This window comes from Lepidothrix coronata, unplaced genomic scaffold, assembly GCF_001604755.1.
Source record: "Lepidothrix coronata isolate B3197 unplaced genomic scaffold, Lepidothrix_coronata-1.0 Scaffold12, whole genome shotgun sequence".
Classification (NCBI taxonomy): Eukaryota; Metazoa; Chordata; class Aves; order Passeriformes; family Pipridae; genus Lepidothrix; species Lepidothrix coronata.
Genome location: NW_016690192.1, coordinates 1,038,050 through 1,061,951, shown reverse-complemented (window position 1 = coordinate 1,061,951; position 23,902 = coordinate 1,038,050). Strand labels below are relative to the sequence as shown.

The 23,902-nt window shown below is 39.4% G+C and overlaps 1 protein-coding gene across 4 annotated transcripts in view; it reads left to right on the top strand.

Moving 5' to 3' along the window:
- LOC108492771 (BEN domain-containing protein 5-like) overlaps positions 1 to 23,902 on the top strand; it is a 922,669-nt gene that overhangs the window by 453,002 nt on the left and 445,765 nt on the right. The window lies entirely within an intron of this gene.

Sequence of the window (23,902 nt, the reverse complement as noted above, 5' to 3'; positions counted from 1 at the left end):
TTGAGCAACAGACAGGTGCATGTGTTATTAGGTGGGGCATGAGTGAATGGATACCCAGCTTCCCTCAGTTTTTAAATCTCTGTAACTCTCTTCCTGAACACATATACTAATAGTAAAGTTGTTAGGATTATTTTTACAGGGCTGTGCATGAGGACAGTGTGATAAGCTCCCAGATTCTGTGAGAAGCCTTTAGGCTTCCACGTTTCTGGGAAAATATCAGGAATAATAGTAATAATGTTCATCCTGAGAGAGACCACAGGTCTGTACATTCCAGCTTCTTGCTCCAGCAATGCCCAGTGGCCAATACTCAGGGGAAATTTATTGGAGTGGATCCCTGGTCCTAATGGGCTTCCACTCCTGATAGCTGTTCCAGTCACCCCCAGGGCTTGCTGAGGGCCCCCACCTTGCTGAGGTTGCTGTAGGAGCTAAAAATAGTCAGAACATAAAAAATAGAAGAAAGAGAGTGATAAATGTTACAGCAAAACTGAACCAAGTGGCAGCACTGGTGTTTCTGCTGGTATTGCCCTGGATGTGCTAGTACTTGGCTCTTGCTTTACTGGGAAGACCTGGGCTGAGCTGACACTAAACATTCCTGGCCACCAGGAGCCCCAGGGCCATGAGGAAGCTGCTTCAAAAGCACAAGGTTAACAGAGAAGTGCCTGCACTTCTCTGTTCAGCTGTTACACTGATGCATGCTTTATCTTCTAATTGTATTTTTCATTCTCCCTTCCAATGGTGTACGAGCTGTGAAGCTTGGGAGTTGGGAATGCATAAGCAGGATCTGAATTCACACAGAAAAAGCAGTTCTCCCCAAAGCTCCATTCCTTCAGGTAGCTTTTTACCCAGGGGACTGTCATCTAGTGTAAACACAAGCCTACACCCTGATAACTTAAAACCATTTTAGAAGCAAACTAAATGAAATTATATCAGCACATTTTGCTTTTTTGAGTCTTCTCAGTGTACACAAAAAATTGAAGGATGGATAAGAGAGTGAATGCTTATGCATGTATCTGTATGCATGAATGCTGAGCTAAGAGAAATAAACACTTGACAGCCTTTCAGAGGCTAAAGACTTTGTATAAAGGCAGATATGGAACTGGCAATGAAAGGATAAGGCTCTCCACATCAACCTTAATTTGGATTTATGTCAACTGTACACATGGATGAGATATTTCATCCCACTGGTAAGACTAGTTTGTTCTCTGCATCTTATTGTCCGAGGTTCTTTTGTGATCTGTCTTTAGAGATGTAGATAGCACATATATTTTCAAACATCTGAGAAAAGAGAATTCACCAGGCACAGTACCTTCTGCAGTATTTCTCAGTAAATACTCAAATTATTTTGTAAAGCTTCGTTTAAACGGGCTGTGAATATTCATGTTGCAGATTTACTTTCAGTAGATTGAACACATCAGTTTGTCTTCAGATCAAACAGATATGCAGTGGATTTCCACACAGAGATTGGATAGCTTGTTTAAACACAAGTTTTGTGGTGATAATTCAAAAGAAAGTAAGGTTTTTCATAAACACGGTCAAAACAAAATAAATGTTGATGCATACACAGAGCAGTGCTCAGGAAGGTAAAGTCTACTTGCTTTCTCAGGAACTGTGTCCAAGGTATCAGTAGCCTTTGAACAGTGAAGGCCATGACAGTGAATGATAATTTTTTGAATGTTTTTGAATTCATTCTGTTCATCTCTCTGTTCAAAAAAAAAAAAAGCATTTAAAATCCCACTTTAAATAGACTGACTAGTCTGCACTTGATGCCCTGGAGTTTCATCCAGCTTTCCCTCTTGCCTGAGCTCCTGACAGTGACCTCAGCAGTGCTAAGGCAGGATAGAATTTACCAAGTGAATGATATGGTCTGAGGCTGATAATGAAGTTTATGTTTAAGTCAAATTCAGCTATTCCCAGGGGTTGCATTCCTTCCTGACGTTGATCAAAAATGAAACCAGATGCTTTAGATTTGGGGAGGATTGCTGGCACTAGTGGAGGTGGCATGAAGGTGGTAAAGTACACCAGTGACTCTTCTAATATCCCAAAAGGTGATATGTGAGAGATGAGTGAAATGTGTTCTGGTTTAGGCTTAACATATTTCAAATAGAAAATTCATTTGTGGTGTATGTCTGTGTATTTCTTTTTTCATTCCTTTCTGGTAGAAACCTCTGTAACTTGAGAAACCACTGGTATCTAGAAATCATGGATTTGATCTGGATCTCTATTAACCCAGGGCAGAAGATCAAGTTGCTAATTATTTTGTGGCAAGTTCACCAGCATGTGAACATGCAATGGAAAGCAGAAGGGACATTCACTGCTATTCTAGAAAAAAATGAACATTTGCTAACATTTCTGAAATCCTACACATTTTAACAGGAATTTGTATTATTTGGTTCTTCATTTATAGATTTAGAGACTGAGTAGCATTGGGGAGTTATTTTAGAGGCCTTGGCAAGGCTGGGACTGGAGTCTGGGATGGGAAGCTCACGCAGCAGGGGGTTGGATCTAGATGATGTGTACAGTCCCTTTCATCCCAAGCCATTCTATGATCCTATGACTGTCCATCAAGGAGTTGGGAGAAGATGTTTTAGAGGTCAAGCCAAGAAGCAAGGAGTAGGTGCAGTCACCAGGCAACAAAGGTCAGTGTACTTCCCAGGACAAGAAGCAGCACCAGCAGGTACAGAGGTTGCAGAAGCACCTTTCAGTACCCACTGCAAGAACCAGATGTGGTTTTAACAGCTGTTTTACTGAATGAGCCTAAATCACTTCCAGCCCAGCTTAGTCTGCAAATCATTACAGTGTTACTCTGTATCAATGTTTACAATGGGACACATTAGGATGATATATGTGCATTCAGATAATAAATGCCTCATCCTTCCAAAGGTACCTTTTTTCTCTGTTAAAGACCTCTTTGGTCCTTTATTTACTAAACTGAAGAGTGACTAGTGTCAAATTCTTAGCTATTGGAGCTGAGAGATCCCAGTCTCCTGGGAGCTGCTCCCAGTTGTGTGTGTGACTCTCTCTGTCACCTCAGGTGTGTCTTATACTCTTACCTCACCTGAGTAACCACACCAAATCAGAGCAAAGAGTCACTTCATCCTCTGACCAGTAATGAGCTGTAACCAACACATCATTGAGAGTTCCCATAGTGGGCAGCCATGGAATAACGTATCTATAGCCCAATTTCTTCTAAAAAATACCAGAAAATGGTTAAAGTCTTTCTTGAAGCATAAGAACTAATTCCTCTACTTCTTTCTACCCAGATGTAAACCTGAATATTCTCATTAGGTGTACAAAAATCAAATAATTCTTAAATCATACTAAGTTTTCCTTTACTGACTTGTGCCAGAGCATTTCAGAGATTAGCTCTGCATGTTGTAAGAGTTATTCATATAATGTTTTAAATGTTCAACCCTTCTGTTTGATTGAACTGTCCTTGTCTCCTGCCCTTACACAGTGGTAAATGGCAGTCAGCTTAATTCTTTTATACCATTGCTTACTGGTTTTGTCCTTTTTCCCCCCTCTAAATTAGGAGGCCCCAGCCTTTGATTTATGCCCTGTTGATACAGAGCTATATGTCCACAACTCTTATTTCATCTGTTTCCAACAGTTAACAATCTTTCAGATACAGTGACCAGAACTTAATGCAGCAGGTAAAGAAATATTTTTAAGGTCTAGAGTGCCATTCCTGTCTGATAATCAGCTCGTATCTTTATGCTTTACAGAACTGCTGTGCAGTTCCCTCTATGTAATACATTTTCAGATCATTTGAGGATATTTACTACCTAGAAGCAAAGTACTATGACAGTATTATCTGGTGCTCTGTACGGCCAAGAAGAGAATTCCATTTCCTGGATCAGACAGAAATGAAACCAATATCCGAGCCACTGTATTATCTACATACAAATTCAGAATGCTCTGATCTCTCACCCTCGGAACATGACTCAAGATCTTTCCTTAACTCTTGTGGTATTAAGTTGATTAGAGATATTTTATCTAGGGGTATCTCTGGACTCCAAATCTCAGCAGTTAGAGCTTTTGCCCAATTTCGTTTACTTTAATCCTGCTGTTCCAATAGAACTTCAACAGAGGGTCTTCTCTTTTTCACATTTTGTTGCAAATAGAGCTAGCTGTAAAACAGCATTTGATTTCAGCAATTCAACCCCAGGCCAATTAGTTTGATTCCAGTCAAAATTACATTCAACAGTGATCAGCAAGCATTTCTAAAAACAAAGCAGTGAGCAGCAAATACAGCACGATGCCAAGAAAGAAGATGCTTTTCCTGTGCATTGGATCAGAGATCTTTACAGAATTAAACTTTGTAGACAGGTTGTATATACACCTTTCTTCAGCCAACAAGGGGAGAAAGAAAGAATATCACAACTTCACAAATGGAACTGATCAAGTTGAAGAATTATCACAAAAGTCTAAGAGCTGAAGGGAAACACAATTTGAAATGAGATATGAAACCTTCAGGTGGTATAAATCAACTAATGCTATAACACCTAAAGAATTGGCCCAACATCCTTGGACTGGGATAGGATAAATTTTGTGCAGAATTTCCAGAAAATTGGATTCCTTCACAGGAGCTATTATTATGACAAGAACAATTAAAGGGGAGGAGTGGCATGTTAATATTAATAATATAAAAAGAAACGAGCAATATAAATTCATCCCAGAATATAGGGTATAAATGTTTCATTATCATGAATCTGAGAAGTATGATGCAATATGACTAGAATGCATAGGAAAAACAATTGCACAGATACATGTACCATATTGTGTTGCAAGGAAATAAATTTAAACCTTAAATTATTACTAAATAGCTACAATTCTCTCCCTCCCCCCTTTCTTTTTTGTTTTGTAAGGAATAATGACTATGTTTATGTTCCAAAGGAAGGCAAATATATATTAGTCAGACTGCTGGTTCAGGACTGAAGCCTATGACAGTATTTTTAATAAAATAAAGTCTATTTAATATCCGCTTTTTTGTGTCCTGCACAACTTATAATTATTGCCAGCATGCAAAAAAGGGAACAGTAGGGGAAAAGAATACAGTGAAAAAAAAAAAATCTTTCCTGATCACTAAAAAATGGTATGAAAAAGATAGGCAGGACATATCAGAGACAGTGCTTGGATTCGAGTGACCGGAATGAATTGTGCATATACTGTGAGACAGTCAAAGCTTGAAAAGGCCTAACAAAGCCTGCATTACCTCACAGGAGATGGAGCATTTGTAAGATCTAAAACCTAAACCAAAACCAGTTTCAGCCTGCAGGCCCCTTTGGAGTCCGGGCTGTGCAATTACAGGTCCTGCAGATGGTGGAGAGCTGAAGGCGCTATTTAATTTTTGGTGGCAGACCAAAAGCACTCACACGGATTTTAAAAAAAAAAAAATGCTCCTTATTTGCTTTAGTCTCTGTGTGGCCTCCACAGCGCATTCTGTGGTTGCTTGGAAATGGACAGGTTTGCAGAAAACTGACTCCAAGTTCAAGGGCCAAATTCTCTGTTGGCACAACTCCACCAGCACTGATGGTGTTAAGCCAGCAGAAAATTTGGCTCCAAGAGCTGTCTGATCGGCTGGTCTGTCCATGGGCTCCAAGAAGCCCAGAAATTTTCGGCACAGTTAAACTCAGGGTAGCTCGAATAGAAAGAGAGAGTATGGGCTGTGGTTTTCATCATAAAATCAGGACTAGAGATGCTTTAGGATATGGAGTAGAAACACAGCATTTATCTCTGTTACTAACCATTCCTTTTTGGAGGACTTGGCTCAAATTTGTAGGAGCTATGGACTCAGGAGTTTAGCAGCCAAGTGCTATTTCTATTCCCTTAATACAGACACCAAAAAAATCACAATACTGGGAATTCCTTATTCCACTATGGAAGCCTCTTCACACGACATTCCCAACTGGTCAAACCCAGGGTGTACTGACAGTGCTGTAGTAGTGTGGACAGTACCCTGCTCATGCTGGTTTATATCACCAGATAAACTTGTTTCAGAAATACTGCTCTGCTTTTTCAGGGTTTTTAAGGAATATGCTTGTTAGATGCTTCAAAAATTGCTATTTGTCACTTTAGTATGCTTTTTGTTTCTTTTCAGGTGGGTTTAATGAGATGGGTTACCTTCTGTTTTAATTTGATGGCCATAAAATGTACTTCTTATGTAATTAAGATAAGAATTGACAAAGATACTAAAAAATGGGCTTTTATACATTTATAGACAGTAACTGGAACCAGTTTAATTGGCTGGCAGTTTACTTTAGTTTGCTGGATAGAAGTGGATATGAACCTCTTAAACGTAGAGTAAATAAGTCCTCCCATGTAACTGACACTGAATATTTACTTGGAGAGACATTTTGATTCCAAAATTATTCTCTACAAACACCGTTGCATCCAGATAACTGAGACTGCGAGTTGCCACCCATACTGTTTATTTTATTGTGCCTACAAGTCCCTCATTAAAAAATGTTGCCCTATCTAGACTGATAATCTTGGCGCAGGCCATTTAGAGAAATAGTTTCCTTTCCCAATTTTAGTGCCGTACAGGTTTTCAGTTCTATCTACCATTTCTATGAAATCTATAATCTTAGATTTCATGGAAGCAGAATAGAGATTTTGGGGGGATTCAAGGGGGTTTGGGTGGGGTTTTTTTCTTTCTTTTTTTCTCTTTTTTTCTGCTTTTTTTTTTTTTCTTTTACTGCTACAGCCGCAGGCTTAGAATGTAATTTATAGAAGCATGGTAACCCTCTCTCCAGCTAAAACCAGGCACTGCTTCCCTCACAGTGTTCATACTGTTGTGGACATAAACTCCAAAGGCCTCTTTACGAAAAGGACTGATGTGAGAAAAGAAAACTCAGTGGTTTTCGCAAGCAAGCCAGAGCTCGCTGGCAGGCTCCCAAAAAATGCTTTCACTGGCACTGGTGCCCCATAAGCACTGAATTCGTTTTCTCATACCAGGCTATTTATGATTCTCATGTGAGGCATGAAAGTCATTCATCTTTCTCACAGGACAGGCAAACAGGGCAAGAGCAGTGCTAACACTGAGCATGTTGTTACCATTACTCAGTACTAGATTTATTGGCATTGTATCTTTCGAAGTAACAGGAGGGAGCTCAAAGCCATCCTCTACAGCAGCTGTTTAGTAAAACTACTCTCTGCTAGTTGCTTTCATATTTTAATCCCAAATCAACCAGATTAGGGTGAAAGAGGAGAAGCAGCACTACAGGGAATAGAGAGCTGCATAGACAGCAATGAGATGGAGAGATGATTTCATACCTTTCAGCCAGTGCACTATGGGGATCCAATTCTCCATTCCCTTCCTCAGCTAAGCCTGCTCTTTATTTCTGTAAGTCCAGGAGAACATGCTAATCTGTTGCCTTATTGGGAAGAATTCTTCTTGTCTAACCTTATCAACTGGAGTTAAGCACCTCATTGTCCAGATTTCTTCAGTAATAGATGGAGACAAAAAAAAGCACATCTACAGGGCAATATACTCCATCCTGAGCTTGCTTTTTACAATAGATGAGAGTAACTGTCCTTTGGAGGGGCCTGTTTCTCTTATTTTAAGAGAATCCTAATTGACCAATTTAGCTTTGATGCATATCCTGTAAAGATAAGTGAGATGGATCCCATATAGTGTGACTTGACACATGTCTATGAAGAGAAAGTTCTTCTTCCAGCTCAGTGTTTGAGAGACTGTAGATGGCCCAATAATGCTGAAATCCCACTGACTTTAGCAGAGCACAAATCCTCAATTTTTGTAGTGTTCTTTCAGGTGTTTATCTACCTATGCCTCCAGCTATACAAATTACAATTAGTTTTATTCTAGGATTTGCATTTTACTGATATTTAGTCTCTCCTAACTTAATTTCTTAGTATTTCTTCTTTTTAGTAAAATTATCTGACAGAAATTAATATCGGTTCCTGCACTAAAACTGCATGATGGAGATACAGAACTTTTGGGTGAAAATGAGGCGATGCTTTTGCAAGCAGTTGTCTGAAAATCCCATTCAGATCAGCACAGTCACTTCATCCCTGCGTTTCCTGCAGGGGCTTAATTTACAAAGAAGCTTCCCCACCCCAACCATTTCATGGGAAAAAATTAGCATTGTGCCTGTCATTGCTCACATGAGCTGCTTCCAAGCAGGTTTTCTCCACATACATGTGCAAGCATAACCAACATCAGGCACACCTAATTCTACTAGTCTAGTCATGGCTTGTTTTTTATCTGCTTCTGGAAGCTGGATGCATATGTGTGTGTGTATAGATTTGGGTTTGGGGGGTACCTGTCCCTCATGGGTCAATTATGACTGTTCCATATGATGCAGCTATTTTCTTTTACCTTCTTTGTACTTGTTCTCATGAAAGCAGACCAATCTGTGAGCCTCAGATGTAGTAACACATTCTGCATGCAGGGACCTGATGTCTAGAAGGTTATAGCTCATTCTGTCAGAGTTTACTTCTCTCTGTCTGGTTCTCCAGTGTGACTGAATGTTTTTCCCCCCAAAGCTGTTGCAGCATCACGACAGATCTACCTGCATACATCTTTGTCAAAAGTTGTCCTAGTTACTGAGCTTACAAACTTTTGGGAAGAGTGTTCATAGCACAGCTACATTCCGGTGCAGTAGCTTGAGGTTTTCCTTTCTTTCTTTTTTTTTTTTTTTGGGGGGGAGGCAAGATTTTTTTTTTTTAATCACTAACATATTGTTTGTGCAAGACCTGCTTATGCATCTCGACTTTTCTTCTTGCCTGTGCAACCAGTGCCACACAAATGAGCCCCTAACCTCAATGCTGAGCAGGTTGCCACCTGTTTGAGCCTCAGCAATTGTTAGATGCTCATCCTAATGAACACAGGGATCTGGCACAGGCAGCAGTGCTGGATTTCAAGCTGCTGGAGGTGATGACTTTAGAGGCACAGAGAGAAGATCAGAAATTACAAAAAAACTTCCATTCCGGACTGTTGGGAAGGACTGTTGTTTCTTTCATGCCTAATTCAAAGAACTTGCCCTGTTGGATGTGTGGCAATGTTTGTATCAAGAGTTCTTCCTGTTCCTTCAGGAGTCTCGGTCTCTTACATTTCTTCAGATGTGTTCTTCAAGCTTTGTCTTCTCAAATACCTGAAGTTAATTGGATTTCAGAGAATAAACAGAACAAAACGTGTTCAACCCTTAACCTCCTTTCCTTTTGTTATCTCTCCTAGAAGTTATGTCCATTAATGCTTACTGGCTTTCTGATTCAGGAAATCAGCCTTCTAGAATGGTATTACTTACAAGGTTATATTTAGTACCACTTGAAATTCATCTGACTTGTTTTGCTTGTTAGTTCTGCTTATGTAATGTGTAATGTGGTTTAAGCATTTCAAAACTCCTTTCCCTATTTTTAGATTTTTTTTTTCTTATTCTATAGCATCTCTTGCTAAAGAGACTTAAACTTTCTAAATGAAAGTTTCTGCCTCCTTTTTTTACTACTGTGTTGAGAATCTTCCTACAAAGATTAAGTTTAAAATACCTAATCCACAAAGAAGCATCAGCAACTGGATGCTTCAGGGAAGTAGCTGTCCTTGTGTGCCTTCCAGTCTTTACAAACTTTAGGGTGAAATTCATTTCATCTGATAACAAACCATAGTTAAGACCTTGTTTGAGCTGCCAATTTGGGCTCTTTTTTACTGTCTGGTGTGTGCAAGGAAGCTCTAAAAGATGATTCACTCTCTCCCAAGACATTTATCTGAGAGAAGTAAAAATATTCATCCTATAGAAGGGATTTTATCCCTCCATTGATAATAGAGACAAGATAACTAACATACACTAGGTGACCAGTTTCTAAATATCCAAGATTGTGAAATTCAGTCAGTCCTGTGACACGTGGAATACACAGACACAATATTACAAACACTGCACACAACCTGATGCAAATCAGTGCACCAAATTATACCTGAGCAAGAAATAGAGCTAAACTTCGTTTGGGCTGCCTAAATAATCCTACATTTCCAGTGGCTCTGGCATGGCAGCATCTTTATGAGTGAGAAGTTAAAGTGATGGCCTTATCCCAAGCTTAGGAGCTTTAATCTCCAGTGAACATTTATCACTTGCTCAGCATCGTTTTCCAGGTGTACAACGTTCACTCTAAAGAGGAACAGAAAAAAAAAAAGTGTTGATTCCTGAATAAAGCTGAAAAATGTTGGTGCTCAGGTGTCAGCCCTGACTGTCATGCTGGGTGAGGTGTGTCAAACTGAGAGGCTGATCACCTCAGGGTGGGTGTGTAGTGCCAACAGTTGCCCAGAGTAGGAGCCTCACATGTGTGTTCCGAATTGCCCCCCCCCTCTAAAATTGTCTCTTTGCACTACTAAAAGTGGAGAGAAGCCAGCTAAAAAAGCTCCTAAACTGAGTACCTAAAGCTAGATGCTGTCAATGCACCAGGACAACTGAAATCCAGTTTCAACAGTGGTTGGATTCATCATTTTGTGTTTCTGGCCTGAATTTGCTTGTAATTTACAATGTAGGGATACAAACAGAGAGACTTTGTGGGTCTTGCCTCTGGTCATTTTGTGAAGATGCAGGTCTAGAACCATTTACATCATGGGAGAGTTTCTCCTGCAGTCTTTAAAGAAGCGTAAGGACAATTTATAAAATGTTTGTTAAAAGTTGGTGCTTTTTTCCTCTTTATGTCCAAGAAAATTCTTATTGTTCAATCTCTTTGAGTAAGTATTTTAAAAATAGCCTGGTTGTAATATATTCTGTGTGTACTTGGGATCAAATGCAATTTCTTCTTGGAGATTTATATGTAATTATTTTATCCAGGCTCCTTCCCCCTTTAGCAATCTTAACAGTGCCCAAGGTTACTTTAGACCAACATTGATAAAATTCATTCTCTGATTAAAAAATAAAGTCTGATATCAAAACTCTATGTACACCATAGACTTCCATTGTTATAGAGTCCTTATTGTCTTGGGTTCATAGGCTGCAGTTTTTGGAATATTGAATTACTCTACAGCTTTCTGTATTCTCTTTCCCTCTCTGCATTTTAAAAAGTGTTCATATAAGATCATTTTATTGATGCCATTTGAATACCAACAAATTTGCAAATTCTTCTAAAAGCAGCAGATGCAGGAATACAACTATTGCTCAAAGACTTCCTTTAAGGTTTCTTGGCTGTTAAAAAAAAAAAAAAAAGGAAAGAAGAAGAAGCCAGGAAGTTTTTTTGAATCACCTCTCCTTTAAAACACTTTAAAAAATATCCTACTATCTATTATTGCCATTATATTTGTTAAGGAAACCATATAATGTCTAGAACAGGTAGGGCACAGTGTGAGGTTAATTCCTTTAGATGGTAAAGTAGTGACTTGTTGAAGATTACACAAGAAGTTTATGGCAAAACCAATAATAGATAACTGATATTTTAGACATGGTATCATCCACTTTGACATAATGAGCCCAAAGTGTCCTGTGAGGGAAGAAGGACATTGTTCTACAGAGAAAAGAAAGAAAGAGCAAGGACTGTTTCTGTTATTTTATGTCACTAAATCAGGATTCTATTCAGACTCCATTGTTAGTAAATTTAAATAAAACTAATGATCAAGAACTGCAAGACATTTTTTTTTTCTAGGAATTTAATGAAGCATCACTTAACCAGCCCCACCTACAAAAGAACAACCACTGTTTTAACCAAGTTGGGAAGGAAACAGTAAAATGATATCTCATATTTAAAGTACAATTGAAATGGCAGGTCTGGAATTTTAGCAGACTCCAGCACAACTAATACATTTACTGGTATTTAATACGTGAGCACACTAAAAAGAGAATGCGCAAAAGAATAATTCTGCCCTGAAGAAAAGGACCAAATAAAATTACCAAAAAGCTGTGGAATTTCTTAAATAGCCAGTCTCTGCTGAGCTCTCTGTTGAACGTGACGTAGCTCAGAGAAGTTTCCCTTCCTAAGACAATGCTCCTGCCGAGGGAACTGAAAACTTGGGCCAAAGTGTTTTGTTGCTGCTGGACAGATCCGTGGAGGGGGAATTAGATGCTGAGTGCACTGAGAAAGGCACTGAATGCTCCCATTGTAGAGCAACGCTGCCAACTGGGCCAGTCACAGCCTGTCTGCTTGTGCAGCGGGGCCTTCCCCAAGCCCTTGGGACCAAAGCTCTTTCTAGGAAATGAGGAGGCAGGCAGGAAGAAGGGGGCGCTGGAAAAACACTGAAAACAATTTCTACCAGGCGGAAGAGCTGAGGGAAGCAAGCAGCTATTGTTAGAGAAAGGAGCAGCGACAGTCAGCAGGAGACTGAGAAGCACTAATCACTGCTAAATCACTGGAAGATGTCCCCACTAAGCAGAATTGCCACCCCTGCTAACCAGCAGCCATTGACATTAAATATTGTGGAGCTGAGCTCGGCTCTCTCAGAGGCCTGCTGATTAAAAATGCCCTGATGAAATGGTGTGTACAGTAAGAAGTGGTACTTAGTGTTTTGTCTTCATAATGCTTTAAATTGCTCTATATCCCCACAAGGTATTTTTCCATTCTCCATTAAAAATGGGCAACTGAGTTTCAGAAACACGGAACTACTGCAGGGCTCGACCGGCTTTTTAAAAAGGGCCTGAGTTAACACTATTTGCTAAGTATTAATGAATTGTTTTTCTTTATCATACCTGATTTCAAACCCTGACAGTGCCTCTAAGTCAGTCTTAATACTTCTTGCTTAACGTAGATTAAAAGTTATATAAAGGGCTAGAAACTGTCCCTCCCACATCAGTGCGAAATATTATGGTTCATTGTTTTGCCCATGCTGATTTATGATTTCACAGCAGTAGCTCCATTAAGCTCTAGAATGGATTTTCACATCATAAAAGCATAATGCTTTAAAATTCTTTGTGTTTTAGGACAATTTAATGAAGTAGTTAAAAATTATTCCAGACTGAAAATGTTTTCTGCAATCAAGAAAAAAAAAATAATCTGGTAAAATATAGGAAAGCAATTAAAAAAAAAAAAAAGAAATCCAAACAACTGACTGCTGATCATAGAAAGATGCTTCTGGAAAAGAGGAGCTCAGTGGGAGAGTTTTCCTTTTTGCTTCTTACTCTCCCAAGTGCTTGTGATGTGCCCTGCAGTAATGCCACTTTCTTTGTACATTGGGCAACTTCTAGTGGAAATGGAAAAATAAATAAATAGTGCTCTTTTTGTTGCTGAAGAAGGTCACATTTTGATTTTTTACAGGAATTCAATAGAATCTTCCTCAATTCAGAACACCTTACTATAGAAGCAGAAGGAAAACATCAAATCCTGCTCTTGCATGAACAGAGGAGATCCCCTCCCTTGTTGTGTCACACACTGCTCATATGGAATGCCAATGTCTTTTTCTTCTTCCTCTTTGCCATGGTTTCTGAGCAGAAACAAGTCATAGCTGCGTGCCAGGCTTGCACTTCATCCTTAGCAAAGTGAACGAAATGTGTAGGACTCCATTGCCCTTAAGGAATTCTTAAAGCTGACAGGGATTTTACCCTGCTGTCTCCTTGCAATGTACTCTGGCGTGTAGAAAGGAAAGGGTAAGAGGGTGACAGGAAAAGAGAAGCAGCAGAGTAGGAAATTAGGCAGGATTTCCTCATGGAACTGGCTGTAGAAGACATATCTGACCACTCAGTGCTCCTGTGAAATGCCCCAGGGCACAAGTGGTCAGGACTGCAGAAACCATCTACTAGGCCTGGCAAATATTTTGATATAATGTGGGTCAAGGACTATCCCTTATCCCAAAGGCTTGAGGGCTTTTATCCAACATTGCATTATCTGAAAATCTTTCATGGGAAGTGAATATCATCAGCAATACTTTTAATTTACTGGAGGGAAATGGAGATTTTCCCTTTTCTGCAACAAGAAATCTGCCCAGGCTAAGTTGTTGGGGAATGATCTTGTTTCTTTGTTCCTTTTATGTTTATTAATATCTTAGATTTAGAGGAGAAGCTCGTGGAGTCCACGTGCTGAAGGGGGCATCCAGATCCTGGTATAAAACTTCTCCTGTGAATAATCCAAGGAAAACCCCTCAGTCAGTATTGACAATCCTAAAAGTGAGCTCTCTCTCTTCAAAGCCATATGTGTTTTGTTTCTCTTGAATCTGTAGAGAACTCCCTGAGGCATCAAAAGAGAGACATGGTAGTGGAAAACATCCCTCATCCTTTGCCATCACTTGACTCCCTCACTGTGTTATACAGGGAAAGAAGGCTGCCTTGGAAAGAGCAGTGCTGGAAATCAATATTTGATCAGATCTGCTTGTGTTTATTGACATTAAAGAATATTTCATAGAATCATTGAGGTTGGAAGGGACCTTGCGAGATCATCTAATGGATGCTTAATGCCAATAAGTGTTTTCTAATCGGATTGGTCCTTTTCCATATACAGAAATGGTAACTCTGCCTCCAGGCAATGACACCAGCTACTGAGGAGCTTGTGACAGCTGCTGTCAGTGGTGGCTGGGCTGGCAAGCACAGTACCCACATTGAGACTGGAATAACTGGGTTTATAGCTCAGAGTCCTGGATGTTACACGATACTCACATGAATTCTTCTGCCCCAACAGCTGGCAATGCAGAGAACAATTGCCCATGGTGGAACATGACATTATACCTGTGATAAGTGAAATATTGGTAAAATGGGCACTAATCTTCAAGGTGATTATTATCACATTGCTTTAGTAAGGCCTTTCTCCAGCTCTGGAATTCTTGTGCAGCCAGTGTCAAAGTTCACAGTTTACAAACACCTACTTCAGTAACTGGATGTTTGAAAAACATACTTACCTCTTGCAAAAAAAGCTTTTCATTATTTATTATTGCTAACTGGAGATCCTGTTCCACATGAGAGAGAGATGCATATGTCCACCCCCCACCATGATTTTGCTATTTTAAGAGCTTGTTGATATGCAGTTTGCAGGTGGCTCAGAAGGTGACTCATGTAGAGTGTTTCTTATTTCTCTAGAAAAGGCCAGTGGCTCCTAAACAGGTTTTGGCTGCATCCCTCACACAGCTGCCAGACCCCACTGTTGCTGCACTATAACCTGAATTGCAGTGTAACCATTTTATTGGTTTTTTTTGGTCTTGCAAACCCAGTCATAACTACTATGCTCCTACTTGGAGTAATGATCTCTCTTTTGAGACAATACTTGAGACCTGAAATTTATAACCACTGAAGATACATAATTAGCTACTGGGTTTTTTTCTTTTTAGGGATTTATAGCATTTCCTGTAACTGTATACATTTGCTTACAAGTAATAGTTAATTCAAGTAGATAGTAATAGTCCTTCTGTAATAGCTAGTCATATTCTAGGGATGTTTCTATAAGTACATTACACATTATTGTCTGAATATATCTTCTCTACTTTGCCAGCCTGGGTAGAAATATTCAGTCTAGTTTCAAACTTTCTTGGGTGCATCAGGAAAGTAGCTGGAACAGAATGATCTCAGAATGGGCTGGAAAACTTGCTAATGTCAGGATAGTGTTTGCTCCAACAGGTTACAAATTATACTGTTCTTTTGCTGTTGAGAATGGGGAATAATACACCTCTCAGAGCTATCACTGCGTATTTGTTATCAGGTATAGCTATAGATAGGTGATTTCCATAACCTTATTCATACCCCATGGAGTAGCAAACGAGTTTATCAAGGCATCTGTAATGAATATGTGAGTGCTATGGGGAGGAGCAAAACAGGACAGTGCTGAAAACAAAGGAAAAAAAAAGACAAATACCCTAAGCTTTGGATGGTAAAATGCCAAATGATAACGGAATATTACATGTTTTGTTACCAGTGGTTTTCTGTGAGTTGTTTAATATTGGGGAAGGGAATAGATAAGCACATGTGAGGGAGCAAGGACGACGAGCAAAAAAGCGGAAAATAAATAATAATAATAAAAAAAAAGGCTTGAAGAAGCAGAAAGTTGCTTGAAAACTGATTGTATAAAATATGTATAGACACCTTAAAAGATCAAAATAGCTGTTGGAAGTGAAGCTGTAAATAGGAACCTTCAAGGGAGGTTTTTTACCTGCCCAGAATTTCATGGCTGTTTTCTCATTTCTGTGCCATTGCTCAGGAAAAGACTGTTGGGTGTCCGGACACTCAGGCAGGGCTGCTGTGCATGCACAGTAAATCCAAAATGTCTGACGTGCATTGCTCTGACTGCAGGGAAATAACTGTACATTACAGGCTGGTTTGGAGGGTGGGATTGCTTTTTTTCCAATTCATTGAACAAATGTGTTAAAAGAACTGAAATGTGATGCTTTTGTGTTTTACCAAAACTGCAGGGAAATCACATTTTTTTCCCCTTTCTTGTCATCAACATATTTTCTTTATTCATGTAACAGTAGGTGTCATTTTTCTTTAATTATGCCCAGCTATCATATGTTGCTTTTATTTGTTGAGGATGTTAGTTTCAGGGAAAATAATTTAGACAGTTCCATTTTTTCAGGCAACAATACACTAAATCCTGTGCTTACAAGTTGCAATTAGATAAGAATTCTTCTTTCCACAATCAAATGTGTCAGCTTCTTACTGGAAAGTAATGATGAATCAAACTTATAGTGTAAAATGGGAAGATCAAAGCATTCAACGAAAATGTAATGAAGAAAATACACTTTTATGGCTTGGCATTTTAAATGCCCTCTGTTATATATCACTGTGGCAGCATACAATGGTATAAGTCTTTCTTTAGGAATGAATACAGATTAACGCAGCTTCATTTTCCCTGCCGGAATTTACTTCTGATGAGGATATTTCTCTTCCCTCACCTCCCTCCCACATACATACCCCTCTCTTCCCACCCTCAGACCTAAAAGTATTTTAAGCAGTTTAGCCTGTCAACAAAAGCCTTTGCTAAAGGGTTTTGTAGCCTTTGGTAATGACTTCTAATTTATGTGACTAATTATCCCGGGATAAATAGAGATGAGGTGCTTTAGGATAAGGCTAATCTGCATGTCTGCTGGAAGCTTGAATAGTACATTTTATAAGGCTGCAAACCCCCAAAATTCAGTGAAGTTAAGGTTGTGACAAAAGGCAGACAAATTCAAAATGGAGGCAAACACTTCTCTTCCTGAGCTGCTGCAGCTGGATGCGAGAAAGGCACTGAGGGCATGAACAGAAGCATCATTCCAGATTTTGGGGGTTATTCCCATCCATACTGAAGCTTTAGGAGGTTTTGCCTGTGCTGTTTACTCAGGTGTATTTTCATACAGAATTGCATCATGATTTGCCTGTCTTCACCCTCCCTCTTGTCCCAGTTGTGTTGCCTTTACTCTTTAAATCATAGTGGTTATCCATCTACGCCCACCTCACCCCGATTTATGCCACAGTATAAACAGGCAGTGATGTATGTAATTATTTATATACATACAGCAAACAACAATCTGAGCACAAAAAACGTAGTCCAACATCTCGACAGTGCACAGTGTTATCCCAGATAGAACAAACTTATGCTGGTGAAAGAGGAAAAGAATGAAAGAAAGGAAAGCTAACAGCCTTTTTGCTCAGCCGCGCTGTTCAGTTTCCAGAAGAGCTCTTGAATTTAGAACTTGACCTCTGCAACACTATGCAGAGCAATGCATGAGTACTTTAGGAAGTTTAGTCTCATTTTCAGAAGTGATTTAAGGAGTCAGACCTCTTAGGGTGCTTTACAAAGCCAGTTGCAGGTAAGTCTGGTGTTGCTCTAAGCCATCAGGACTGGGTTCAGCAGAACTCTGCACATCTCAGGGACCTCTCGGCAGCTCCTCCCCAGCCTCACCTTTCTGAGTGATTTTACAGCCACAGTGGGTCCTCCCCTGCCAGCTGAGAGGTGAGCAGTGCTCCACTGTACCAGACCATGTGGACATGCCTTTAATTCTCACTGTCCACGCTGTTAAAGTTGGCTGTTTGAACCATCTCATTCCTCAGTCTGAGATGTTAGAAAAGGCCAGAATTCCAGGGTGGGCAAAATATAAAAATCAGACTTGTGGTTATGTATGTACTCAAAACGTTGTTTTGCTTGCTGAAATCTCTTCTGAAAACATGATGCCCAAGTCTTTTAGGAGCCTACAATGCAGTGCTTAAGACATCCAGAGCTAACTTGCTCAGAGCAGGGAGAATGACAGATTACTCAATTCCCTTTTCAATTAGTTAACCACAGGATCATCATTCTACTTCACTCAAATTGTGGTATATTGATTTCTGTTGTGACTCTAAAGATTTTAATTTTTAATAAAAAGTTAGCATGATATTCTCTTTGTGTGTATAAATCCAGAATAATCTGCTTTTTGCAGACAGGGTATTTAAATTGAAAGACCCCTTAATACCTGTCATGCTTTTAAGGAGCTCTCCCTGAGTTCACAGAACCAGCACCCCTGTGCTTAGTTTCCCCACAAGACACCAGTAACACAAAAGCCTTTGAGACCTAGATGAGAGAATTACAACATAATGAACTTTTAAATATCAATAACCCTTCCCAAAAGTTGCTAAAAAGCTCACGTTGTACAAAATTAGAGTTTCAGAATATCAGCTGATGCAAATTACAGAGAAGCCAAAGGAAAAAGTTATCCCAAGTCTTTCCTATCTTTCTATACATACATTAAAAAAAATAGGAAAGGGGGGTGTTTTGTATATGTATATATACTTATATACATATAATTGTATGAATATATCTATCTTTCTATATCCTCTTTCCTATCCGAGGCCAAATTAGTATGAATAGGTCTATGGTTCTGGAACAGGTAAATACTAAAGAACTTGCCTTAAATTGCTTGTAGCTTGTGCATACTGACCCCAGACTCCATTTTACTGAGAAATGAGGTAAGAACTCAGGTGAGCAGATTTTCCTTCCTTGAGCATCCCAGCCCGAGGTGGGATGCAGAGTCAGGTGCAGCAGGTTGCTGATGCAGCCCACGTTCAGGGCAGTGCTCCTTCCCAAACCACCAGCAGCTCTCAGAAACCCCCGTGCCCAGGTAAAAAGCTTTTATACCAGCGATCCCAACAGTGATAGAAAACTTCTAGATGTTTTTCCCTTTCACAGCTTTACTCTAACCCTGAGCTTCCATGGAAAAGCCACACAGTGAAACTTGGCCTGAGTATTAAAAGGAAGTTTCTTGGGGACCTTCTGTACTTTCTGGCACACTTCCCAGGAAGGGACTAATCAGTAAAAAGCCGTTCTTCACACTTGTTCTGTGGCCTGTCCTCTGTGACCTATTTTCTTGACTAATCCTGTGATTTTTATCCCAGCCAATGCCAAATTGCTTCTGTTTCTGCCTGCTTCTGGCCAGTCCTATAACTCTTAGCTCCCAGCAAGCCCTTGGGGGGAAATCTGGAATTTTGAGTGGCTCCTCTTGCTCCAAGTACTCTGCAAAATCAAAGGACAGTATTAGTAACTCCAAAATTCAACAGCAGAAGCATTCTCTGTAGAAGTAAATGAAGACTTTTGTGCAGATGATGTCTTTCTAGAAGATAAAATACCATAAGACCAGTCTGTGTGTGTGATGTGATGTTTGTACTCCTGAAAGCAAAGAAACCCTTGTGAAAAGCTCTACATGATGATCTGTGAAGCTTTTATTTTGTTGCCAAAAGAGGGAGCCCTCACAGAATTCTATGTGCTTCGGCAACATTCTTGCTCTTGTGATGTGCTCTTTAAAAAAAGCTCTGAATTTTGTTTTTCTTACAAAACTTTTGGCCTCTTAGGTTTAGAATAAGTTTGTGGCACAGATAATGTGAGCTGTGAGTTTTGCCCTCTTTGGTTTCACAATGACCTCAGAGTACAAAGAGAGAAAACAAGCTTTTCATTTTCAGAGTTATTCAGCTGGCTATCATTAAGTACACAATTTGGTTTCATTAAATACTATATTTTAGCATTCCAGTGTTAGAAATAATGATCCTGCTAAACTGGACAATGCTGGCTGGGCACTGAACTTATTTTAAATGGTACAGGATTCTGTGTGTTGTAATTTGGGTTCCATACTGCCTTCTGTTTCTGTGAGCTGGAATTGTCAAAACTGGTACCCAATTCAACCTCTTGGCCATCCTAGAAAGGATTTTTTAATTCTGAAGTACAATGTTTGAGAAGAATGAGTAGGATCTTTGCAGTTTGCCTGATGGTATAAAGGGTAAATTAGTGCTGGGTTTCTTTGTAATCACTTGTAGAATGCAATCCAAGAAATTTTGGAGGGATTTTAAGAATTATACAACTTGTTACTGATTTTACCAGTGGATTAGGTTCAAAGCAGTGAGAAAGCACAGGCACTTTTATTAGTGTTTATCTGCAGGGGGAAAGAGTTTTTTCTCCAGTTCTGCAACAGAGACTGCAACAAATAATAAGTTTACCAGAGAGACTCAGTAAGTGTTGATTCATGGTTCACCCTTACCTCTTCCTGAGCTTGAACTGGTTAAAGGAAAGTCTGGCAAGAGAAATTACAGGTATTTTAGCTGATCTCTGCCATCTTTTCTGAACCTGTACTGTTCCCTAGATTAGTTCCCTGTTGAAGAATTTATTTTCAACCTGATGGCTCCTATGACTCTGTGGCTTCAATACCCCATTTGGTATTTTCTCTGTTTTGCACAGTAGCTCTCTCTTCCACTGTCTGAGTGGATATGACAGTCCAGCCTTTCTTATCTCCCCCAAATCAAAGCCAAACTTGCAAAATAGCTTTATTTCATGGGAGCACAAAGCCAGTAATGGGGCAGTAGGATTTTAAAAAGTACTTTTACTTGATGATTTGAGATATCTTGCCTTCCTATTTTTAAGCACAAAATCAGAGGCTCCAGTCTGACCTGTTTTAGTGAGATTTTGATGCTTGGAACCAGATTCTCAAAAATACATTAGTGCTTAAAAAGCATTTGGGTGCTTAATTCACTCCCAGGTCAGTTGTTCTTGAAAAATGTCACATCCTTGCTCTTGGCAAGACTGGAGTGTGACATAGCAGGATTGTTGCATCAGAGTAAAATCCTGTTTAAAATTCATATTGCTGATTTGTTGTTGACAGATCCTGTGTGAAGGCTGCTGTGGGATTATTGTGCCATAATAGTGGTGAGATTCAAAATAAGTGCAAGGAGTCAAGTGGCTTAGATAGGAAGGATCACATTTAGGTGATAACTTTTTTTTCCTCTTTTTCATTATGGTGTTGTTGTTGTTTTGAACACTATTAGTATTCCCAGTGCTGTACAGAAACATAGGGGAGACTTAGGGCAGGAGCTAAGTTGATTGCAATCAAATGACATGATAAAACAGAAAAATAAACCCTGAAATAATTTTATGCATTTTATTTAAAAGAAGAACATTCAGAGTTAAGACTGAAATGGCCAAAATGAGTGTTTCTGACATTTTATGGATGTTCTGCATAGGTAGTGTGCCTCCAAATATTGGATGCTCTGATATACCATATGTGCTGCAATTCCTAAGCAATACAACAGATGTTTTAGGTGATCAATTCAGAACTCACTGGCTTTGTTTAGCTCTCCCCATTCCCAATTTTATATGATGTGAATGTGCCTTTCATCGTAAGTAGAGGAACAGTTCCATATTTAAAAATCTATGCATAATTCAAAGTTGACACAGTAGCAATACTAAAACACCCCCCAACCTAGAAAATCTCATGTTCCTCAGAGTCCAAAACACCTAGTTAGCAAAAGCTGTGGCCAGTAAAAATTAGCTTTGTGTGGCTTGAATCAAAACTTAACTATTCTTTTGAGTTTAGGTTTATTGTACGAGGCAGATGAAAGCTGACAGTTCTGATTTCTTTGTTGATCAGAGGGCTGGGGGAGCTGCTTTGTTTGCTTATTTGTTTTTAAGAAAAATTTCATCTTATTTCTGTGTAATCTCCTCCAAAGCCAGCTTCCTAATGGCACCTTTTTATCTTCAGGTCTCTTAACACTTTCTTCTCTGCTGCCCCTTGCTTTGCCAGCTCCTAATATGCAAAGTGCCTTTTCTGCCCTGTGATCAGCTCTTCTTTCTTTTTATCTTTTCTTTTCTTTTTTCTTTTTTTTTTTTTAAAGAGCTTTTTAACAGTAATCCCCAATGATTTTACTTAGTTTTCTGCTCATGTGGGCTGGAAATCTATTCAGCCTTCATTAAAAAGCTCATTTGAAAATAGTGATTCTATTGTATTGTCTGAACCGCTCAGTTTATTTATTTGGGGATATAAAAGAGGTGAACTCTCATATTTTTTCCAGTTGTAAATGAGCACAGATATATATCAGGTGGCTAACACAGTGGAGAGACTTTCTTCTGGAGTGGTCTGTGGGGAATAAACTTGCCTGTCTGCCTCTGCAGAGGCTGGGAGTGGCGAGGGCAAAGTCAAGCAGGGCTCCTGCACCAGCCCCGTGTCTGCTCTGCAATCTGAACCCACAGGACCGTGGCGAAGGGAGCTACAATTCAAAAGGAAAAATGTTCTCTGTCTTCAGTGACCAAAAGAAAAATTTAGGCTCACTGGGAACAGGAATGAATCTGACACCTAATTTTGCCACTATAAATTGGAACATTTACATTTGTGTTGGTCTTTCAGAAAAAAAAAAAAAAATTCCTGAAATATTGCTGTCTGACACAATAGAGTTCAGGCTAAGAACAAGGATAAATTTTCCTGGCATGTTCACCTGTGGAAACTTTGTTCACCTTTCCTGAAACTGTGAAATTGGTTTGAAATGATGGACTGATGCTTCCTTCAGAGTTATTCTTGACATACCACAGCTCTTTTGCTAACTAAGAAATATGTACTGTTTGGGGAAGCAAAATGCTTTCCAAACACAGTGTGGAAATGTTGTTGTAAACATCTACATAATTAATTTTTAAGGTTAATGTTCAAGGGATGTTTGGAAACCTCTTGGATTTCTTCTAATAAGCGAAGAACGTAAATAAGGGCAATGGCAGCAATTAAAATACAGAACCATCTACTTCTAAAAAAAATGGAAACTTCAGAGTGACTCACAAATCATAGGTAAACATCCACATTTCAAATTACTGAGAGAAACATATTTTCTGTGTAACCCAAAGGCTGACTGCTTAAGAGTAGCTTCATGACACAGTTCCTACGTTCTTGCTTTGTTACATGGGCACGAGTAAATCTCAGCGTCTGTCTTCTGGAGATCTGATTCTGAGGGACACAATCTGCCCTCAGTGACTGTCTCAGCAAAGGGAACAGGGGAAACTCAGCCTTTGGTTGGACTGAACCCTGAAGCAACTCCACATTTGTGATGCAAAAAATTAGCAGTTTCATTTAGAAATTGGTTAATAGGGCATTTGGTTCCCTTCTCTCTTCCACAGAAGTCCCCACGCTTTGGGTACTGCTCAGAACAGTCCTGTGTTGGCCAGTCACCACACAGACTTTCCACAAGTGTGTGTTCTGGGATTTTTAACCACTGTTAGATATACATCAGGTAGCAGGTCCCCAATGAATTGCTTATAGAACTGTAAAAGAGAGATAATTTGAAGCAGTTAGCAGTGAGGCTAATGAAAAGAGGGTTTCAGACCTCTTATCTCTGTTCAATGTACAGGACAAATGTTGTTCCCTATTTTATTAGCCAGAATAACCTGGCCTGGACTGAGGAGAGGAACAAACTGGTAATATCTGGATGGCCTTGTTTCCTTATGGAGGTCTCCATTTGAGGCTGCTCTCCTCCAAACTAATTCAGCTTGTTGATTTTGATGAGCCAAACTTTTATTTTCTCCTTTAACATGACATATTTTTTGTGACATACATAGCTCTCTTCAACTGTTGTGAATAAAAGTGCCTCTGGAATGTTTTAAAGCACTTGGGTGAAGGGTTTGGGCTAAAATATCAAATTTAAAAACTTAAGATAAAAATGTCCCAGTTCAGATGTATAGAATTGTATGTATGTATGTATGTATTGGTTCCAGTAGCCTGGAACCAATATGTATTGATTTTTTATCAGCATTTCTAGAGACACTACCCATAGATTAAAGATGAATCACA